The sequence below is a fragment of the Gavialis gangeticus genome, unplaced genomic scaffold (genome assembly GCF_001723915.1).
Source record: "Gavialis gangeticus isolate Ggan-Ray unplaced genomic scaffold, GavGan_comp1, whole genome shotgun sequence".
Taxonomy (NCBI): domain Eukaryota; kingdom Metazoa; phylum Chordata; order Crocodylia; family Gavialidae; genus Gavialis; species Gavialis gangeticus.
The window spans coordinates 54,344,575-54,350,974 of record NW_017728992.1 but is presented as its reverse complement, the minus strand read 5'-3'; the positions used below and the strand labels follow the sequence as shown (position 1 = coordinate 54,350,974).

The 6,400-nt window shown below is 45.2% G+C and overlaps 1 protein-coding gene across 1 annotated transcript in view; it reads right to left on the bottom strand.

The window, feature by feature from the left end:
• SMIM13 (small integral membrane protein 13) overlaps positions 1-6,400 on the bottom strand; it is a 27,922-nt gene that overhangs the window by 20,932 nt on the left and 590 nt on the right. The window lies entirely within an intron of this gene.

Genomic DNA, 6,400 nt, shown 5'->3' with positions numbered 1-6,400 from the left:
GAAATAGCAGAAAGTAAAGAGAAAGAAAAACTAGAAGTTGAAAGGCTAATGACTATAAATATCTAACTTGTTGGGAAAAAAAAGAGGAGGAAATGTGGTAGTAGAATTGGTCGGGCTTCTGACCTGCTTAACTAGAAAACCGAGACTGGAAGTGCTGATACTGCTTATTTTAGTTACATGTTCTGAGATAAAGAATCCTGAATGCCTTGTTTTGTCTTGATATATTATCCTGTGCACGGATGTTTTCTTTAAGTAAACTGTCTGTATGCGTGTGATTTACTATTGTTTTGTTTCTCCAAGGTCATATTTTTTTTCCTCTTTCTCTGTCTTAAGTATAAATATGCTTGTAAACTTATAGAGTTCAAGAAATCCTTTGAAACAGACAAGTGGGTGATTCCCCTTGCTGTATGGAATTCTCCCTGTGATCACAGTATAGCCCTAAATAAAGAAAAGCTGGCTCTGTCAGTTCTGATTCAACCACAATGCGAAGTTTGATTTCTTCCACACTGGGCAGCGCCTACACCTCTGCCCCACTCCCTAACTCACCATGTGGGTCTTGATCTGCACCCCCATGCCCCTTTCCCCCCCACATACTTACCAGTAGGATGCTGCTCTCCAAGCTGCTGGGCTGCCTTCCTGTAAATCGGCTATCAGGTCAGTATCAGCCGATAGGGCTGGTTAATAATCAGCTATTGGTATCAGCAAAGAAAATCTTTATTGGTGCACCCCTATTAAGAAGGTAATTTAACCTCTGTACCCTTTTTTATCTTTACAGTGGGGTACCATATCCCTACCTCATAAATATTCCAAGGCTAAATTCTGAACGGTTATAATACTAAAGTTAACTGATGTCTGTATAGCACTCATATTAGGATGATATTCACCACTGATGTGCCAAAATGAAATAGAAAAAAAAAAATCTATAACGTCTGGAAAGAAATAATGAGCCATCTATCTACTCCAGCATTCCACTTAGAGCACCCAAAAAGACTTACCATACACACACTGTGGAAAATCACGCAAGTGATTTCACATGGCTCTATCAACAAAGCAGAGCAGCAGCAGCAGCATGCTAGTATTGTTTGCATTGCATCTGCTCTTTAATAGTGAAAAGATGACTCACACTGACTAAAAATGTTGATCGTTATATTAAGTATGAAGTTTAGCAAAAAGATTCAGTCAACTCTTTTTATTAAATAGAAGAAAAAAAAAATCATTAACTTATGCCTTTCTAATACTGGATGAAAAACAGCCTGACCTGCAAATAATCAACTGCATAATACTTCAGTGCAATTATAGTGCCTGGAGAAAAAAGCTACATTTCTGAAAGGGCTTTCTTTAAAAAAAGGTCAAGTCTAATCTAATTGTGACTGTCACTTAAAACTACCAATTGCAATGCTTAGTCAACACGATTTACATTCAGAGTAGCAACTCCTACATTTGGCACTTTACAGTAACTGTTATTCTCCAATTCCCCTTTTCTAAGTATCTGCAGTGTTACAGAATATTCTCATTTCAAAGAGCTGAAAGTGATATCTGTACATTTTCATGCATAGGAAACAAACTGTAGGAAGGGAGGAGGGAGAGGACATACTCTTCCAAGCCCCACCCATAAATTACCAAAGCAAAATACAGTTTAATTTAATACTGATCTCTGACTCAATAGGACAGGATTTAACTCCCTGTTCTTCCTGACAGTTCTTATGGGACCTTGGGTAAATCACTTATAGTTTGGCCTGTGCCTCTATTTCCCACGTGTAAAATAGGAAAAAAAAGCAGTTTCCTGTTATAGAGCTATGCTGAGGAAATTAAGTGCTCAGATACTACAGTAACAGAGTCATAAAATATAGATTGCTTGACTCTACAAAGCTCCTGTAAGACTGGTTTGCCCTCCATGAAACTTCTCTATTATAGACAAGGCTATCTTAGGAACAAAGACAAGGAAATACAAAGAGTATTTATTTCCTATTTAATAAAAGATATTTTAAAAACAACTTCAAAGAAAAAATAATTTTCTCTTTTAATTCCTTGAGGATAGTGTTGGGGAGAGAAAGAAACGAATGTCGGCTTTGTTATTTTCAATGTATTTTGAAGCCCCTCAATGCTAAACGGAGTGATGAAACAACCAAAACGTAACACTAAACACTAAAGAAAGCTCCTTGAATAGTCAAGGTTCAGGAATTCCCCTGCCTAAAACTTACTTCAGCCTACTGAAAAAAAAGGTGGTGCACAGAAGTCCTCCATCTCAGCAACGTCTCTTAAATTTGCTCTTTTTGGCTAGGGACAGACATTTAAAAAGCCTGAGCCTGAATTGATTCAATCTTTGTAGGTTAGCTTAACCTCAGCAGATAGAACTGATTTGCAAGTAAATGGAGATGCGCTTTTGATTCCGGAAATGCAGGCACATGCCTGCAGTGGCTCAGGCTAGAAGCTGGGGGAGGTGGGGGGGGGGGGAAGCGCTAGAGTGAGCCCTCCCTTCCTTTCAGGCAAGAGGGAAGCTGAATGAAGGGGGGCCTGGCCAGGCCCCACCAGGCTGAATGTGACTGGGAAGCTGTAGGGGTATCACCTCACACCTGGTACACAGGGCCGTGCTGCGTCTATGGCTTTCATGCTGCTACCACCTAGAGCGTAGACGCATGCTGGACAAGCATGGCCCCCTAAGGGAAAGGGAGGAGGGAAGGGGTTTACTTCCCTCTCTGTCCTCTCCCACCAGGGATCTGCAGTCAGGGTCTGCTAGCCCTGGCTGCTGCCTCTGCCATTCGCACCCAGCCAGGCAAACCCCACCTGTGGTCCCCCTGGGGGAGAGGGTGGAATAAACCCCTCTCTATCCTCCAGCCACTCCAAAATTCAGTTTAGCCACTGTAACCACCCCTCCGAGCTCCGCCACTATCGCCTGCCCTGAACAGGCTACAGCAGCTCTGCTCCCCGCTCCTGCCTGCAGCACAGCTCCCCCAGTGAGAAAGAGGCTTGCACGCCCCAGGACACCAATCCCCCCTTCGCAGGTCCAGCAGCAGGAGTGGGGGTGTGGCCAGACACAAGGTGGCATGACCCCCTGAGGTGAAGGGGACAGGGAGGAGGTTTATTCCCCCCTCCATCCTCTCTCCCCCCAGACAACCCCAGCCAGGATCTTCCTGGCTAGGTATGAATGGCAGAGGTGGCAGCTGGAGCTGGCAGACCCTGGCTGTGGTCCCCTGTGGGAGAGAGGACAGAGGGGGAATAAACCCCCTCCCTATCCCCTCTGCCTTAGGGATCATGTCAGGCTGGAGTATGGCCATGCCCCAGGCAGCGGCAGCGGGGAAGCTGTAGGTGCAACACAGCCCTGTGTAACAGATGTGGGGCGCTACCCCGATGGCTTCACCGCCACCATCTGCCTGCCTGGCAGCTGACCACAGTTTGGTGGTGCAGGCAGTGCCTACCAGTATGGCCAGGGTGGGCCCCCTTTGGTGGCAGGGAAGCCACAGGGGCTGTTCTGCATCGCTGCACCTGGGTAGGGAACTGTGAGTAGGACATGCCCAACTTAGCACCCAGCAGCCAAAAGTAATAGGGCTCAGGACTGAGGGTGGGGGGGGAGGGGGTCAGCCCATTCCATGCACGCTGCTGTGGGGACCGGGGCTGGCTCAGGCCCTCCTTTCCAGCAGGTAGAAGGGGCCACCAGGCAAGAGCTGCTCCCCCAGCTGCATGCTCAGCTGAATCTGCCCCAGGCTAGCTTTGTGCTGGTGGGACCGGGAGGGGGGGCCAGGGCTGCTACACATTGGCCAGGCAGAGCCCAGCTATGGTCCCTAGGAGTTCCATAAACCAATTTGACCCAAATCAGTTAAGTCTGATACTACCTTCAACCAAGTTTATCTTAAACCGGTTTTGGCCATTCTGAAACTGGTTTATGTGCACTGAACTTATGTTTTGTTACAGGTTTAAGCCAATTTCTGATCACTCAAACCAGTTTGTGTTTAACTTCTGTCCCTAGCCCTCGAGACTAAATCTATGAAAAACCACACCCCCTTAGTCAAAATTTCATAACAACAGAGAGATTTCCAGCACTTTTCTATACTTAAAATTGCATCCCTCTGCAGTCATAAGTTATCTCAATACAAGCAAGTATATGCAAGTGTCAGGGTTCAGTCTGGCTGATATTATATCCTAACCATAGTTCTTTGAATTTGCATGAGCACTGTAGTGGTCTTAGCACTTGTATAACAACATAGTGTTTATTCAAGGCTGCCTGATCATGAACCCATATTTATTTAGTCTGATGTGGCACAGAAGTACAATAATCAAGGCATTAGAATCCATCATGGCCAGTCTTGACATGTCACAGCTTTTCACTACCACTGAGAAAAGGCAGGAAACAAGTGCCACAGTAGTGAAGTACAGGAAAACAGGCTTAGAAAGAAGTTGAAGGACGTTAAATTAAACAGGTCTGAAAACAGAACACAGACGTGTGGAGAGGCACTATACATATTAAAATGGCTGCTATTTGAGATCCAGGCTGGTCTTTACATTAGTTGTGTAGTTACTAGAGTGTGCATCTATACAGCTGCCTCAGGAATACCGATTGCTTTTCATTCAACAAGACAATTCAGCTTTGCCCCTTACTCACTGGAGAGAGATATGCTCTGTCCTACAAAGTGCTCTGCTCTTCATCCAAGAGCCTAGCCAGACAGGGCTCTAGAGCAGTGGTTCTCAACCTTTTTCATACCAGGACCTATTTGTAAACATCAACAGCCAGTCCTGAGCCAGTGCCCCTCACTCCTGACCCACTGGCTTCCACCCCCAGGCCCCAGCATGTGGGATGGGAAATGAGGGAGGCTCCAAGCATGCCCTGGAAGACTGGCACTCTGCCAGCCTGCAAGAGAAAAGCCACCGTCTCCCATGTTTTTCTCCTTTAAAGGAGAATCCAGTTTAAGTTTGTTCGCAATCATTTTATGTATTCTTGCAACCCACGGGTTGAGAAACACTACGAAGAGAACAGGGAGAGACACTCCCCCTATATTATCTCCACATGAAGAAAAGTCAAATGTACTGAAGAAGTCTCAGCTCCAAACCCATGAAAGGGGATGGCTTTTCTGGGATGCAAAGCAAGATGTCCAGACTGACAGCTGCCTTGATTAGCAATTTAGCCAGGGACCACAAAAAAGAGGAAAGAAAAAAGGAAAAAAAGAAAAGGGGGCTATCATAATTATGAAATCCTAGAGAGGAAATGAGGGTAAGAACTGGAAAGAAGAAATAAAAGCAAGTTACTTGAAGGATGATCCTACTTTCAGAAGTGACTGAAAAATAGCCAATTTTACAATCTCTCAATGGTTTCTATGTCAGATGTGCTCAGTTTACAAATAGAACGTTTGTCAGCAGCAAGTCAGGCATCCTTCCTGTTCAAAGTCATCAGCTCCCATTGAGGAATCTGGCAACTGTGGATGCCCAGCAGTTCTTAAAAACCAGACCACCTCTTTAGGGGATTATTATTTAAATAGGAAAGCAGGTGTCTCATTATAGGCATGAATATCTAAATACACATTCTTTGCACGACCAAACACAATGTTTTATAAATGACTAATTCTTGCCCATTTTAACTATAGTGGATTTTTTTCCTCTCTCCACTTCAGAAAAGTGGCAAAAATCTGACAGTTCTTATCATGCAACCAAGGTTCACAACATACAGTTCACTATGGCACAGATGAACCACTGATCAAGATCAGTTTCAAAGCCCATTAGGTTTTTTGGCCCCGGTGAGTCCTAGTGCAAGGCCTGAGGCAGCTGGAACTATGTTCTAATGTCAGACCCCCTCCTAGGTTAGTTTATAGGCATTGCTCTTTGTCAACATTATTGTTTAACTTCACCAGCTCTGCATCCTATATGGTTTAATTGTGTTAAATATTTTTCCATAGCAATCAGCGTGTCATATGGGAATACTATTAGTCAAGCTGGAGAAAAATGGGAATTAGTACAAGGAGCCAGCTACAGGGGAGACAACCCTAGGTAACATCTACAGGGGAATGCTCAGGCTGGAATGAATTTATAAAGAAAAGTTTTTCAACGACTGGCTTCGGGACGGACGTCAGCGGCATGCTCAGCAGCTGTGACCCAAACAGTAGGATCACGCTCAGAGCAACACACTGATGGAAAAACTCAAAAGGCCTGTGGCTCGCCCTGACTGTACAAGTGAGAAGATGGGTAGGGATGAGGCAGACTCTACCCTTCAAGGAGAGGAAGGAAACCAGTAGGCTCCAGCTGGGTACTTTAGAAAATAGGGCAGATTTGCACCTTATAGACCAGCAGTGCCCAATCTTTCCACCCCATTGACCAGAAGGGCGGTGCAAGGTCTATCTGCAGGACAGTGGGCTTGACCTGGTATGCAGGGCTGATGTAGTAGGAGTCTAATACAGCTGCGGGGGGGGGGGGGGGG